General features: G+C 35.0%; 1 pseudogene; it reads left to right on the plus strand.

The window, feature by feature from the left end:
• Nucleotides 1-18123, plus strand: part of LOC115124713 (zinc finger protein 850-like) — a 36864-nt pseudogene that overhangs the window by 16655 nt on the left and 2086 nt on the right.

Here is an 18123-nt window from a genome sequence, read left to right on the forward strand (position 1 = left end):
CTAGGCTACCTGCCACCCCATGTACATTCTCGGACACTGTTTGGACTGTGATAAACACTAATTTATTAAGTAATTAACTCAATCTGCCCACTCCATCTCCCCAGATAAGGAGCCAGTGTTGTGCCCCCACTGTTCCTCCCAGTTCTTGAACCAGTCAGTGTTGGACATCCATCTGCAGCGCTGTACCAGCTCAGAGGAGGACAAGACTGTGGGCCGTGGCCGGGGACAGGGACGGGGACGCTCCATGGGACAGGTACACTGGCCGCCTACTCTATACTAGTTATTCCTTATATTTATATATATACAGTGGGGCAAAAAAGTATTTAGTCAGCCACCAATTGTGCAAGTTCTCCCACTTAAAAAGATGAGAGGCCTGTAATTTTCATCATAGGTACACTTCAACTATGACAGACAAAATGAGGGAAAAAAATCCAGAAAATCACATTGTAGGATTTTTAATGAATTTATTTGCAAATTATGGTGGAAAATAAGTATTTGGTCAATAACAAAAGTTTATCTCAATACTTTGTTATATACCCTTTGTTGGCAATGACAGAGGTTAAACGTTTTCTGTAAGTCTTCACAAGGTTTTCACACACTGTTGCTGGTATTTTGGCCCATTCCTCCATGCAGATCTCCTCTAGAGCAGTGATGTTTTGGGGCTGTTGCTGGGCAACACAGACTTTCAACTCCCTCCAAATATTTTCTATGGGGTTGAGATCTGGAGACTGGCTAGGCCACTCCAGGACCTTGAAATGCTTCTTACAAAGCCACTCCTTCGTTGCCCGGGTGGTGTGTTTGGGATCATTGTCATGCTGAAAGACCAAGCCACGTTTCATCTTCAATGCCCTTGCTGATGGTAGGCTTTGATACTTTGGTCCCAGCTCTCTGCAGGTCATTCACTAGGTCCCCCCGTGTGGTTCTGGGATTTTTGCTCAAAGTCCTTGTGATCATTTTGACCCCACGGGGTGAGATCTTGCGTGGAGCCCCAGATCGAGGGAGATTATCAGTGGTCTTGTATGTCTTCCATTTCCTAATAATTGCTCCCACAGTTGATTTCTTCAAACCAAGCTGCTTACCTATTGCAGATTCAGTCTTCCCAGCTTGGTGCAGGTCTACAATTTTGTTTCTGGTGTCGTTTGACAGCTCTTTGGTCTTGGCCATAGTGGAGTTTGGAGTGTGACTGTTTGAGGTTGTGGACAGGTGTCTTTTATACTGATAACAAGTTCAAACAGGTGCCATTAATACAGGTAACGAGTGGAGGACAGAGGAGCCTCTTAAAGAAGTTACAGGTCTGTGAGAGCCAGAAATCTGGCTTGTTTGTAGGTGACCAAATACTTATTTTCCACCATAATTTGCAAATAAATTCATTAAAAATCCTACAATGTGATTTTCTGGATGTTTTTCTTCTCATTTTGTCTGTCATAGTTGAAGTGTACCTATGATGAAAATTACAGGTCTCATCTTTTTAAGTGGGAGAACTGGTGGCTGACTAAATACTTTTTTGCCCCACTGTGTATATATATACTGTAATAGTATGATACCTTATATACAAATCAAATTGTATTAGTCACATGCCGAATACAACAGGTGAAATGCTTGCTTACTACGAGCCCCTAACCGACAGTGCAGTTTCATAAAATACGGAGAAGAATAAGAGATAAAAGTGGGGGGGCAAGCAGGCAATGTGAATATTCTGGGTAGCCATTTGTCTAGATTTTTAGGAATCTTATGGCTTGGGGGTCGATGCTGTTTAGTAGCCTCTTGGACCTAGACTTGGCGCTCCGGTACCGCTTGCCGTGTGGTAGCAGAGAGAACAGTCTATGACTAGGGTGGCTGGAGTCATTGACAATTTTCAGGGCCTTACTCTGACACCGCCTGGTGTATAGAGGTCCTGGATGGCAGGAAGCTTGGCCCCAGTTATGTACTGGGCCGTTCGCACTACCCTCTGTAGGGCCTTGCGGTCGGAGGCCGAGCAGTTGCCATACCAGGCAGTGATCCAACCCGTCAGAATGCTCTCGATGGTGCAGCTGTAGAACCCTTTGAGGATCTCAGGACCAATGCCAAGTCTTTTCAGTCTCCTGATGGGGAATAGGTTTTGTCGTACCCTCTTCACTACTCTCTTGGTGTGCTTGGACCATGTTAGTTTGTTGGTGATGTGGACACGAAGGAACTTGAAGCTCTCAACCTGCTCCACTGCAGCCCCGTCGATGAGAATGGGGGTGTGCTCGATCCTCTTTTTCCCGTTGTCCGCAATCATCTCCTTTGTCTTGTTCACGTTGAGGGAGATGTTGTTGTCCTGGCACCACACGGCCAGGTTCTGACCTCCCCTATAGGCTGTATTGTTGTTGTCGGTGATCAGGCACTGTTGTCATCGGCAATGGCTGCTTGAAACATGTACAGTAGGTATTACAGACTCCGTTACATTTTTTTGCAACTGATATGTCACACATATAACATGCAAAACACGCAACAACAAAAAAACAATTTATTTGTCATTTTTATATATATTTTTTGTTGTTGTTGTAGCTTAACAGGCTCTGCCCCACCTGCCCTGAATGACAGGTTTCCACTATACAAATGCACATTGTTGTGTCTTTGTCATCATTAAAGTGAAGACTGTTATTTTATCAAATCAATTCTCTGTCATCGGCAATTATTATTTTTTTTTACCCCTTTTTCTTCCCAATTTCATGGTATCCAATTGTTGTAGTAGCTACTATCTTGTCTCATCGCTAAAACTCCCGTACGGGCTCGGGAGAGACGAAGGTTGAAAGTCATGCGTCCTCCGATATACAACCCAACCAGCGCGCATCCAACCCGGAAGCCAGCCACACCAATGTGTCGGAGGGTACACCGTGCACCTGGCAACCTTGGTTGCTGCGCCCGGCCCGCCACAGTAGTCGCTGGTGCGTGATGAGACAAGGACATCCCTACCGACCAAGCCCTCCCTAACCCGGACGACGCTAGGCCAATTGTGCGTCGCCCCACGGACCTCCCGGTCGCGGCCGGTTACGACAGAGCCTGGGCGCGAACCCAGGGACTCTGATGGCACAGCTGTCGCTGCAGTACAGCGCCCTTAACCACTGCGCCACCCGGGAGGCCACAATTATTATTACTTGATTAAAAACTAATCATGTACATGTAATTAACTAGGAAGTCAGGGCACCAAGGAAAATCTTCAGATTACAAAGTTATAATTTTCCTAATATAACTCTTCAGATATTTTAATATCTGATCAATTAGTCTTCTAATGAATTAATGAATTATTCTTTACCTCGCGTTAGTCTCATTCCGAACGTTGTAAATTGTTGATTATCTGCACAAACCCAGCCTTTACCATGAATCATCCATACAATAATTGTCTTAATAATTTATTTACTAACTAACTAAATAAATGCATAAACAAACAAACCGTAGATATGGTTACAAGGAAATGACAGGGGATGTTCCCTAGTGGGCTAAGCCGATATGACGGCTTGGACAAAGGGAAGTGGGTCTGGACTGAGAAGGGTGGGAATTACAAGAGTCACTACACAGTTGATAATTATATTGATTGAAATGCTAATCCTTTGCACATGAAACCTCACTCATTCGGGAATCATTGCAATCAATGTATATTTACGCTCAGTGTGTCGTCCAAGATCTCTGTTGGAATCGTCCGTCTTTCTGTTGGAAAGTTCATCTGCTCGTCTCTCTATCTGCTTCCAAGTCGTCTCTCGTGGTTAGAATGGATACGTCAGAGTCCCATTCAGAAATGTTCTTATAGAATAGATGTTTTGGCGGTTGTCGGTCTTCGCATTCCAGGTCGACTTAATTCCTAGCTGCAGACTAGTAATTAGTATCGAAGATTTGCTCTTATTCTGTCGGTATCGATAGTCTCAGAGTTTAACCATTTCCACTGTGTAGCCAATGCTCCACGTTGTTTGGTTAGGAATTCAACAACCATTACAACCTTAGCTTATACAGAGGTTTTGTGGTCTCTATTCAACCTTTGTCCCCTCAGCTTACCGAAGTATGCGTGGTCTAAAGAGGTTTTCTTCAGGTGGGGATTTTATTTGAAACCGTAGAAAAGGGCTGTCCCATGACGCCAGATCAATGTCTATGCTCATGGGGCGGGTCAATGACCTAGTTCAACTTTAAAGGGAGTACAATTCTCTCACATTAACGGTTTAAAATCACATGACATAATTTCATAAATAGTTTCATCTTTACTCATTCATTTTATACAATAATTAGATGCAAACATCATAATGGAGGCTCCTGTATAAACAGAGTTATGGTAATGTGGCTGTATTGTCTTTCAATGAGGTCACAACATGAAACAAAACGGACCGGTCTTAGCTGGAAGTTCCTTTGTTCTACTGTGAAACTCTCTCTCTCTCTCTCTCTCTCTCTCTCTCTCTCTCTCTCTCTCTCTCTCTCTCTCTATACTGCCTGGCCATGAGGAGAGAGTCTCCTCTAGGAATGTATGGCCTGAGATAAAATAACCTGGGTGTAGGGGGAAGAGATGTGGTGAGAGAGGGGGCGATGGTAGTTGCTATACCCAAAGAGGGCCACGTCATGACAGTATGGAACAGTCAAAGCAAAACGTTGTTTCAAGACAAAAGTTTGACAATTGTTTTACAGTATTTGAAAAAATATTGACCTCTTGTTAAAGATGGAGTTTTGACATCGATTATTCATGCCCATCCCTAGTTCAGTCTGTTTTTGACCAGACACTGGGATATTCATTCATCTTTCAGCAAGACAGTAACCTAAAACACAAGGCCAAATCTGCACTGGAGTTGCTTACCAAGAAGTGAATATTCTTGAGTGGCTGAGTTAGTTTTGACTTAAATCTGCTTGAAAATCTATGGCAAGACCTGAAAATGGTTGTCTGGCAATGATCAACAACCAATTTGACAGAGCTTGAATAATTTAGAAAATAATAATGAGCCAATGTTGCACAATCCAAGTGTGGAAAGGTCTTAGAGACTTACCCAGAAAGACTCAAAGCTGTAATCGCTGCCAAAGGTGATTCTAACATATATTGACTCAAGGGGTTCAATACTTGTTAAATCAAGATATATATTTGTTTTTCTTTATTATTATTTTTTACAAATGTTCTAATATTTCTTCCACTTGGACAGAGTATTTTGTGTAGATCGTTGACAAAATAATTACAATTATATCCAATTTAATTCCACTTTGTAACACAACAAAATGTGGAAAAAGTCGAGGGGTGTGAATATGTGAAGGCACTGTATAGACATAGATACTGTAAGGATCTTACTCTACACTAGTTATACCTTATAGACATAGATACTGTAATAGTAGGATCATACTCTACACTAGTTATACCTTATAGACATAGATACTGTAATAGTAGGATCTTACTCTACACTAGTTATACCTTATAGACATAGATACTGTAATAGTAGAATGTTACTCTACACTAGTTATACCTTATAGACATAGATACTGTAATAGTAGGATCTTACTCTACACTAGTTATACCTTATAGACATAGATACTGTAATAGTAGGATCTTACTCTACACTAGTTATACCTTATAGATACTGTAATAGTAGAATGTTACTCTGCACTAGTTCTACCTTATAGACATAGATACTGTAATAGTAGGATCTTACTCTACACTAGTTATACCTTATAGACATAGATACTGTAATAGTAGGATCTTACTCTGCACTAGTTATACCTTATAGATACTGTAATAGTAGGATCTTACTCTACACTAGTTATACCTTATAGACATAGATACTGTAATAGTAGGATCTTACTCTGCACTAGTTCTACCTTATAGACATAGATACTGTAATAGTAGGATCTTACTCTACACTAGTTCTACCTTATAGACATAGATACTGTAATAGTAGGATCTTACTCTGCACTAGTTATACCTTATAGATACTGTAATAGTAGGATCTTACTCTGCACTAGTTCTACCTTATAGACATAGATACTGTAATAGTAGGATCTTACTCTGCACTAGTTCTACCTTATAGACATAGATACTGTAATAGTAGAATGTTACTCTACACTAGTTATACCTTATAGACATAGATACTGTAATAGTAGAATGTTACTCTACACTAGTTATACCTTAGACATAGATACTGTAATAGTAGAATGTTACTCTACACTAGTTATACCTTAGACATAGATACTGTAATAGTAGGATCTTACTCTACACTAGTTATACCTTATAGACATAGATACTGTAATAGTAGAATGTTACTCTACACTAGTTATACCTTAGACATAGATACTGTAATAGTAGAATGTTACTCTACACTAGTTATACCTTAGACATAGATACTGTAATAGTAGGATCTTACTCTGCACTAGTTATACCTTATAGACATAGATACTGTAATAGTAGAATGTTACTCTACACTAGTTATACCTTAGACATAGATACTGTAATAGTAGAATGTTACTCTACACTAGTTATACCTTAGACATAGATACTGTAATAGTAGGATCTTACTCTACACTAGTTATACCTTATAGACATAGATACTGTAATAGTAGGATCTTACTCTGCACTAGTTATACCTTATAGACATAGATACTGTAATAGTAGAATGTTACTCTACACTAGTTATACCTTATAGATACTGTAATAGTAGGATCTTACTCTACACTAGTTATACCTTATAGACATAGATACTGTAATAGTAGAATGTTACTCTACACTAGTTATACCTTATAGATACTGTAATAGTAGGATCTTACTCTGCACTAGTTATACCTTATAGACATAGATACTGTAATAGTAGGATCTTACTCTGCACTAGTTATACCTTATAGACATAGATACTGTAATAGTAGGATCTTACTCTGCACTAGTTATACCTTATAGACATAGATACTGTAATAGTAGAATGTTACTCTACACTAGTTATACCTTATAGATACTGTAATAGTAGGATCTTACTCTGCACTAGTTATACCTTATAGACATAGATACTGTAATAGTAGGATCTTACTCTACACTAGTTATACCTTATAGATACTGTAATAGTAGGATCTTACTCTGCACTAGTTATACCTTATAGACATAGATACTGTAATAGTAGAATGTTACTCTACACTAGTTATACCTTATAGACATAGATACTGTAATAGTAGGATCTTACTCTACACTAGTTATACCTTATAGATACTGTAATAGTAGGATCTTACTCTGCACTAGTTATACCTTATAGACATAGATACTGTAATAGTAGGATCTTACTCTGCACTAGTTATACCTTATAGACATTGATACTGTAATAGTAGGATCTTACTCTACACTAGTTATACCTTATAGACATAGATACTGTAATAGTAGAATGTTACTCTACACTAGTTATACCTTATAGATACTGTAATAGTAGGATCTTACTCTACACTAGTTATACCTTATAGACATAGATACTGTAATAGTAGGATCTTACTCTACACTAGTTCTACCTTATAGACATAGATACTGTAATAGTAGGATCTTACTCTACACTAGTTATACCTTATAGACATAGATACTGTAATAGTAGGATCTTACTCTACACTAGTTATACCTTATAGACATAGATACTGTAATAGTAGAATGTTACTCTACACTAGTTATACCTTATAGATACTGTAATAGTAGGATCTTACTCTACACTAGTTATACCTTATAGACATAGATACTGTAATAGTAGAATGTTACTCTACACTAGTTATACCTTATAGACATAGATACTGTAATAGTAGGATCTTACTCTACACTAGTTATACCTTATAGACATAGATACTGTAATAGTATAATCTTACTCTACACTAGTTATACCTTATAGACATAGATACTGTAATAGTAGGATCTTACTCTACACTAGTTATACCTTATAGACATAGATACTGTAATAGTAGGATCTTACTCTACACTAGTTATACCTTATAGACATAGATACTGTAATAGTAGAATCTTACTCTACACGAGTTATATCTTATAGACATAGATACTGTAATAGTAGGATCTTACTCTGCACTAGTTATACCTTATAGACATAGATACTGTAATAGTAGAATGTTACTCTACACTAGTTATACCTTATAGACATAGATACTGTAATAGGATCTTACTCTGCACTAGTTATACCTTATAGACATAGATACTGTAATAGTAGAATGTTACTCTACACTAGTTATACCTTATAGACATAGATACTGTAATAGTAGAATGTTACTCTACACTAGTTATACCTTAGACATAGATACTGTAATAGTAGGATCTTACTCTGCACTAGTTATACCTTATAGACATAGATACTGTAATAGTAGGATCTTACTCTGCACTAGTTATACCTTATAGACATAGATACTGTAATAGTAGAATGTTACTCTACACTAGTTATACCTTATAGACATAGATACTGTAATAGTAGGATCTTACTCTACACTAGTTATACCTTATAGACATAGATACTGTAATAGTAGAATCTTACTCTACACTAGTTATACCTTATAGATACTGTAATAGTAGGATCTTACTCTACACTAGTTATACCTTATAGATACTGTAATAGTAGAATCTTACTCTACACTAGTTATACCTTATAGATACTGTAATAGTAGAATGTTACTCTACACTAGTTATACCTTATAGACATAGATACTGTAATAGTAGGATCTTACTCTACACTAGTTATACCTTATAGATACTGTAATAGTAGGATCTTACTCTACACTAGTTATACCTTATAGACATAGATACTGTAATAGTAGGATCTTACTCTGCACTAGTTATACCTTATAGACATAGATACTGTAATAGTAGGATCTTACTCTACACTAGTTATACCTTATAGACATAGATACTGTAATAGTAGAATGTTACTTTGCACTAGTTCTACCTTATAGACATAGATACTGTAATAGGATCTTACTCTACACTAGTTATACCTTATAGACATAGATACTGTAATAGTAGGATCTTACTCTACACTAGTTCTACCTTATAGACATAGATACTGTAATAGTAGAATGTTACTCTACACTAGTTATACCTTATAGACATAGATACTGTAATAGTAGGATCATACTCTACACTAGTTATACCTTATAGACATAGATACTGTAATAGTAGGATCTTACTCTACACTAGTTATACCTTATAGACATAGATACTGTAATAGTAGAATGTTACTCTACACTAGTTATACCTTATAGACATAGATACTGTAATAGTAGGATCTTACTCTACACTAGTTATACCTTATAGACATAGATACTGTAATAGTAGGATCTTACTCTACACTAGTTATACCTTATAGATACTGTAATAGTAGAATGTTACTCTGCACTAGTTCTACCTTATAGACATAGATACTGTAATAGTAGGATCTTACTCTACACTAGTTATACCTTATAGACATAGATACTGTAATAGTAGGATCTTACTCTGCACTAGTTATACCTTATAGATACTGTAATAGTAGGATCTTACTCTACACTAGTTATACCTTATAGACATAGATACTGTAATAGTAGGATCTTACTCTGCACTAGTTCTACCTTATAGACATAGATACTGTAATAGTAGGATCTTACTCTACACTAGTTCTACCTTATAGACATAGATACTGTAATAGTAGGATCTTACTCTGCACTAGTTATACCTTATAGATACTGTAATAGTAGGATCTTACTCTGCACTAGTTCTACCTTATAGACATAGATACTGTAATAGTAGGATCTTACTCTGCACTAGTTCTACCTTATAGACATAGATACTGTAATAGTAGAATGTTACTCTACACTAGTTATACCTTATAGACATAGATACTGTAATAGTAGAATGTTACTCTACACTAGTTATACCTAGACATAGATACTGTAATAGTAGAATGTTACTCTACACTAGTTATACCTTAGACATAGATACTGTAATAGTAGGATCTTACTCTACACTAGTTATACCTTATAGACATAGATACTGTAATAGTAGAATGTTACTCTACACTAGTTATACCTTAGACATAGATACTGTAATAGTAGAATGTTACTCTACACTAGTTATACCTTAGACATAGATACTGTAATAGTAGGATCTTACTCTGCACTAGTTATACCTTATAGACATAGATACTGTAATAGTAGAATGTTACTCTACACTAGTTATACCTTAGACATAGATACTGTAATAGTAGAATGTTACTCTACACTAGTTATACCTTAGACATAGATACTGTAATAGTAGGATCTTACTCTACACTAGTTATACCTTATAGACATAGATACTGTAATAGTAGGATCTTACTCTGCACTAGTTATACCTTATAGACATAGATACTGTAATAGTAGAATGTTACTCTACACTAGTTATACCTTATAGATACTGTAATAGTAGGATCTTACTCTACACTAGTTATACCTTATAGACATAGATACTGTAATAGTAGAATGTTACTCTACACTAGTTATACCTTATAGATACTGTAATAGTAGGATCTTACTCTGCACTAGTTATACCTTATAGACATAGATACTGTAATAGTAGGATCTTACTCTGCACTAGTTATACCTTATAGACATAGATACTGTAATAGTAGGATCTTACTCTGCACTAGTTATACCTTATAGACATAGATACTGTAATAGTAGAATGTTACTCTACACTAGTTATACCTTATAGACATAGATACTGTAATAGTAGAATGTTACTCTACACTAGTTATACCTTATAGACATAGATACTGTAATAGTAGAATGTTACTCTACACTAGTTATACCTTATAGATACTGTAATAGTAGGATCTTACTCTGCACTAGTTATACCTTATAGACATAGATACTGTAATAGTAGAATGTTACTCTACACTAGTTATACCTTATAGATACTGTAATAGTAGGATCTTACTCTGCACTAGTTATACCTTATAGACATAGATACTGTAATAGTAGGATCTTACTCTACACTAGTTATACCTTATAGATACTGTAATAGTAGGATCTTACTCTGCACTAGTTATACCTTATAGACATAGATACTGTAATAGTAGAATGTTACTCTACACTAGTTATACCTTATAGACATAGATACTGTAATAGTAGGATCTTACTCTACACTAGTTATACCTTATAGATACTGTAATAGTAGGATCTTACTCTGCACTAGTTATACCTTATAGACATAGATACTGTAATAGTAGGATCTTACTCTGCACTAGTTATACCTTATAGACATAGATACTGTAATAGTAGGATCTTACTCTGCACTAGTTATACCTTATAGATACTGTAATAGTAGGATCTTACTCTGCACTAGTTCTACCTTATAGACATAGATACTGTAATAGTAGGATCTTACTCTGCACTAGTTCTACCTTATAGACATAGATACTGTAATAGTAGAATGTTACTCTACACTAGTTATACCTTATAGACATAGATACTGTAATAGTAGAATGTTACTCTACACTAGTTATACCTTAGACATAGATACTGTAATAGTAGAATGTTACTCTACACTAGTTATACCTTAGACATAGATACTGTAATAGTAGGATCTTACTCTACACTAGTTATACCTTATAGACATAGATACTGTAATAGTAGAATGTTACTCTACACTAGTTATACCTTAGACATAGATACTGTAATAGTAGAATGTTACTCTACACTAGTTATACCTTAGACATAGATACTGTAATAGTAGGATCTTACTCTGCACTAGTTATACCTTATAGACATAGATACTGTAATAGTAGAATGTTACTCTACACTAGTTATACCTTAGACATAGATACTGTAATAGTAGAATGTTACTCTACACTAGTTATACCTTAGACATAGATACTGTAATAGTAGGATCTTACTCTACACTAGTTATACCTTATAGACATAGATACTGTAATAGTAGGATCTTACTCTGCACTAGTTATACCTTATAGACATAGATACTGTAATAGTAGAATGTTACTCTACACTAGTTATACCTTATAGATACTGTAATAGTAGGATCTTACTCTACACTAGTTATACCTTATAGACATAGATACTGTAATAGTAGAATGTTACTCTACACTAGTTATACCTTATAGATACTGTAATAGTAGGATCTTACTCTGCACTAGTTATACCTTATAGACATAGATACTGTAATAGTAGGATCTTACTCTGCACTAGTTATACCTTATAGACATAGATACTGTAATAGTAGGATCTTACTCTGCACTAGTTATACCTTATAGACATAGATACTGTAATAGTAGAATGTTACTCTACACTAGTTATACCTTATAGACATAGATACTGTAATAGTAGAATGTTACTCTACACTAGTTATACCTTATAGACATAGATACTGTAATAGTAGAATGTTACTCTACACTAGTTATACCTTATAGATACTGTAATAGTAGGATCTTACTCTGCACTAGTTATACCTTATAGACATAGATACTGTAATAGTAGAATGTTACTCTACACTAGTTATACCTTATAGATACTGTAATAGTAGGATCTTACTCTGCACTAGTTATACCTTATAGACATAGATACTGTAATAGTAGGATCTTACTCTACACTAGTTATACCTTATAGATACTGTAATAGTAGGATCTTACTCTGCACTAGTTATACCTTATAGACATAGATACTGTAATAGTAGAATGTTACTCTACACTAGTTATACCTTATAGACATAGATACTGTAATAGTAGGATCTTACTCTACACTAGTTATACCTTATAGATACTGTAATAGTAGGATCTTACTCTGCACTAGTTATACCTTATAGACATAGATACTGTAATAGTAGGATCTTACTCTGCACTAGTTATACCTTATAGACATTGATACTGTAATAGTAGGATCTTACTCTACACTAGTTATACCTTATAGACATAGATACTGTAATAGTAGAATGTTACTCTACACTAGTTATACCTTATAGATACTGTAATAGTAGGATCTTACTCTACACTAGTTATACCTTATAGACATAGATACTGTAATAGTAGGATCTTACTCTACACTAGTTCTACCTTATAGACATAGATACTGTAATAGTAGGATCTTACTCTACACTAGTTATACCTTATAGACATAGATACTGTAATAGTAGGATCTTACTCTGCACTAGTTATACCTTATAGACATTGATACTGTAATAGTAGAATGTTACTCTACACTAGTTATACCTTATAGACATTGATACTGTAATAGTAGGATCTTACTCTACACTAGTTCTACCTTATAGATACTGTAATAGTAGGATCTTACTCTGCACTAGTTATACCTTATAGACATAGATACTGTAATAGTAGGATCTTACTCTGCACTAGTTATACCTTATAGACATTGATACTGTAATAGTAGAATGTTACTCTACACTAGTTATACCTTATAGACATAGATACTGTAATAGTAGAATGTTACTTTGCACTAGTTATACCTTATAGACATAGATACTGTAATAGTAGAATGTTACTCTACACTAGTTATACCTTATAGACATAGATACTGTAATAGTAGGATCTTACTCTACACTAGTTATACCTTATAGACATAGATACTGTAATAGTAGGATCTTACTCTACACTAGTTATACCTTATAGACATAGATACTGTAATAGTAGAATGTTACTCTACACTAGTTATACCTTATAGATACTGTAATAGTAGGATCTTACTCTACACTAGTTATACCTTATAGACATAGATACTGTAATAGTAGAATGTTACTCTACACTAGTTATACCTTATAGACATAGATACTGTAATAGTAGGATCTTACTCTACACTAGTTATACCTTATAGACATAGATACTGTAATAGTATAATCTTACTCTACACTAGTTATACCTTATAGACATAGATACTGTAATAGTAGGATCTTACTCTACACTAGTTATACCTTATAGACATAGATACTGTAATAGTAGGATCTTACTCTACACTAGTTATACCTTATAGACATAGATACTGTAATAGTAGAATCTTACTCTACACGAGTTATATCTTATAGACATAGATACTGTAATAGTAGGATCTTACTCTGCACTAGTTATACCTTATAGACATAGATACTGTAATAGTAGAATGTTACTCTACACTAGTTATACCTTATAGACATAGATACTGTAATAGGATCTTACTCTGCACTAGTTATACCTTATAGACATAGATACTGTAATAGTAGAATGTTACTCTACACTAGTTATACCTTATAGACATAGATACTGTAATAGTAGAATGTTACTCTACACTAGTTATACCTTAGACATAGATACTGTAATAGTAGGATCTTACTCTGCACTAGTTATACCTTATAGACATAGATACTGTAATAGTAGGATCTTACTCTGCACTAGTTATACCTTATAGACATAGATACTGTAATAGTAGAATGTTACTCTACACTAGTTATACCTTATAGACATAGATACTGTAATAGTAGGATCTTACTCTACACTAGTTATACCTTATAGACATAGATACTGTAATAGTAGAATCTTACTCTACACTAGTTATACCTTATAGATACTGTAATAGTAGGATCTTACTCTACACTAGTTATACCTTATAGATACTGTAATAGTAGGATCTTACTCTACACTAGTTATACCTTATAGATACTGTAATAGTAGGATCTTACTCTACACTAGTTATACCTTATAGACATAGATACTGTAATAGTAGGATCTTACTCTACACTAGTTATACCTTATAGACATAGATACTGTAATAGTAGAATGTTACTTTGCACTAGTTCTACCTTATAGACATAGATACTGTAATAGTAGAATGTTACTCTACACTAGTTATACCTTATAGACATAGATACTGTAATAGTAGGATCTTACTCTACACTAGTTATACCTTATAGACATAGATACTGTAATAGTAGGATCTTACTCTACACTAGTTATACCTTATAGACATAGATACTGTAATAGTAGAATGTTACTCTACACTAGTTATACCTTATAGATACTGTAATAGTAGGATCTTACTCTACACTAGTTATACCTTATAGACATAGATACTGTAATAGTAGGATCTTACTCTACACTAGTTATACCTTATAGACATAGATACTGTAATAGTAGGATCTTACTCTGCACTAGTTATACCTTATAGACATTGATACTGTAATAGTAGAATGTTACTCTACACTAGTTATACCTTATAGACATTGATACTGTAATAGTAGGATCTTACTCTACACTAGTTCTACCTTATAGATACTGTAATAGTAGGATCTTACTCTGCACTAGTTATACCTTATAGACATAGATACTGTAATAGTAGGATCTTACTCTGCACTAGTTATACCTTATAGACATTGATACTGTAATAGTAGAATGTTACTCTACACTAGTTATACCTTATAGACATAGATACTGTAATAGTAGAATGTTACTTTGCACTAGTTCTACCTCATAGACATAGATACTGTAATAGTAGAATGTTACTCTACACTAGTTATACCTTATAGACATAGATACTGTAATAGTAGGATCTTACTCTACACTAGTTATACCTTATAGACATAGATACTGTAATAGTAGGATCTTACTCTACACTAGTTATACCTTATAGACATAGATACTGTAATAGTAGAATGTTACTCTACACTAGTTATACCTTATAGATACTGTAATAGTAGGATCTTACTCTACACTAGTTATACCTTATAGACATAGATACTGTAATAGTAGAATGTTACTCTACACTAGTTATACCTTATAGACATAGATACTGTAATAGTAGGATCTTACTCTACACTAGTTATACCTTATAGACATAGATACTGTAATAGTAGAATCTTACTCTACACTAGTTATACCTTATAGACATAGATACTGTAATAGTAGGATCTTACTCTACACTAGTTATACCTTATAGACATAGATACTGTAATAGTAGGATCTTACTCTACACTAGTTATACCTTATAGATACTGTAATAGTAGGATCTTACTCTGCACTAGTTATACCTTATAGACATAGATACTGTAATAGTAGGATCTTACTCTACACTAGTTATACCTTATAGATACTGTAATAGTAGGATCTTACTCTGCACTAGTTATACCTTATAGACATAGATACTGTAATAGTAGAATGTTACTCTACACTAGTTATACCTTATAGACATAGATACTGTAATAGTAGGATCTTACTCTACACTAGTTATACCTTATAGATACTGTAATAGTAGGATCTTACTCTGCACTAGTTATACCTTATAGACATAGATACTGTAATAGTAGGATCTTACTCTGCACTAGTTATACCTTATAGACATTGATACTGTAATAGTAGGATCTTACTCTACACTAGTTATACCTTATAGACATAGATACTGTAATAGTAGAATGTTACTCTACACTAGTTATACCTTATAGATACTGTAATAGTAGGATCTTACTCTACACTAGTTATACCTTATAGACATAGATACTGTAATAGTAGGATCTTACTCTACACTAGTTCTACCTTATAGACATAGATACTGTAATAGTAGGATCTTACTCTACACTAGTTATACCTTATAGACATAGATACTGTAATAGTAGGATCTTACTCTGCACTAGTTATACCTTATAGACATTGATACTGTAATAGTAGAATGTTACTCTACACTAGTTATACCTTATAGACATTGATACTGTAATAGTAGGATCTTACTCTACACTAGTTCTACCTTATAGATACTGTAATAGTAGGATCTTACTCTGCACTAGTTATACCTTATAGACATAGATACTGTAATAGTAGGATCTTACTCTGCACTAGTTATACCTTATAGATACTGTAATAGTAGAATGTTACTCTACACTAGTTATACCTTATAGACATAGATACTGTAATAGTAGGATCTTACTCTACACTAGTTATACCTTATAGATACTGTAATAGTAGAATGTTACTCTACACTAGTTATACCTTATAGACATAGATACTGTAATAGTAGAATGTTACTCTACACTAGTTATACCTTATAGACATTGATACTGTAATAGTAGGATCTTACTCTACACTAGTTATACCTTATAGACATAGATACTGTAATAGTAGGATCTTACTCTGCACTAGTTATACCTTATAGACATAGATACTGTAATAGTAGAATGTTACTCTACACTAGTTATACCTTATAGACATAGATACTGTAATAGTAGGATGTTACTCTACACTAGTTATACCTTATAGACATAGATACTGTAATAGTAGAATGTTACTCTACACTAGTTATACCTTATAGACATAAATACTGTAATAGTAGGATCTTACTCTACACTAGTTATACCTTATAGACATAGATACTGTAATAGTAGAATGTTACTCTACACTAGTTATACCTTATAGACATAGATACTGTAATAGTAGAATGTTACTCTGCACTAGTTATACCTTATAGATACTGTAATAGTAGGATCTTACTCTGCACTAGTTATACCTTATAGATACTGTAATAGTAGGATCTTACTCTACACTAGTTCTACCTTATAGACATAGATACTGTAATAGTAGGATCTTACTCTACACTAGTTATACCTTATAGATGTGTCCCTCTCTCTGCTCATCCAGATGGAGTGTGATATGTGTGGTCATTGCTGTATGACCCAGGAGGGTCTGGACCTCCATCGGCTGTCCCATACGGGCCAGACCCCCCTGCGCTGCCCCCTGTCCCCCTGCAGACGGCGCTTCGCCTCCAGCTCTGCCCTCGGTGAGCACATTGTGGCCCACTGCCAGGGGACTATGGGGAAGGGACGTGGCTCCAAGAGGTTCCACTGCCAGATCTGTGGGAAGGACTTTGCCTACACCTCCACCTTCAACGTCCACATGAGGATCCACACCGATGAGAGGCCCTTCGAGGTAAAGGGGTGGGAAGGTTCCACCTTGATTGATTGTGTGTGTGTGTGTGTGGTGGGTTATCTACTGAGCACGACTGACGTTCGTTATGGTTTGTCTTGTTCTGAGGTGATTTAAAACCGTCTACTACAAAGGGATCAATTAGATTGTCCATTTTTTTATTCAGAAGCAGAAGAGGCCGTCTGGGCACGACTTTGGTCGTGATTTTGCCTGTGGTTACTTTTATTATTGTTTCATTCACTTCTCACTTCCCCCCTTCTCTTTTTGA

The sequence above is a fragment of the Oncorhynchus nerka genome, linkage group LG3 (genome assembly GCF_034236695.1).
Source record: "Oncorhynchus nerka isolate Pitt River linkage group LG3, Oner_Uvic_2.0, whole genome shotgun sequence".
NCBI classification, from domain to species: Eukaryota; Metazoa; Chordata; class Actinopteri; order Salmoniformes; family Salmonidae; genus Oncorhynchus; species Oncorhynchus nerka.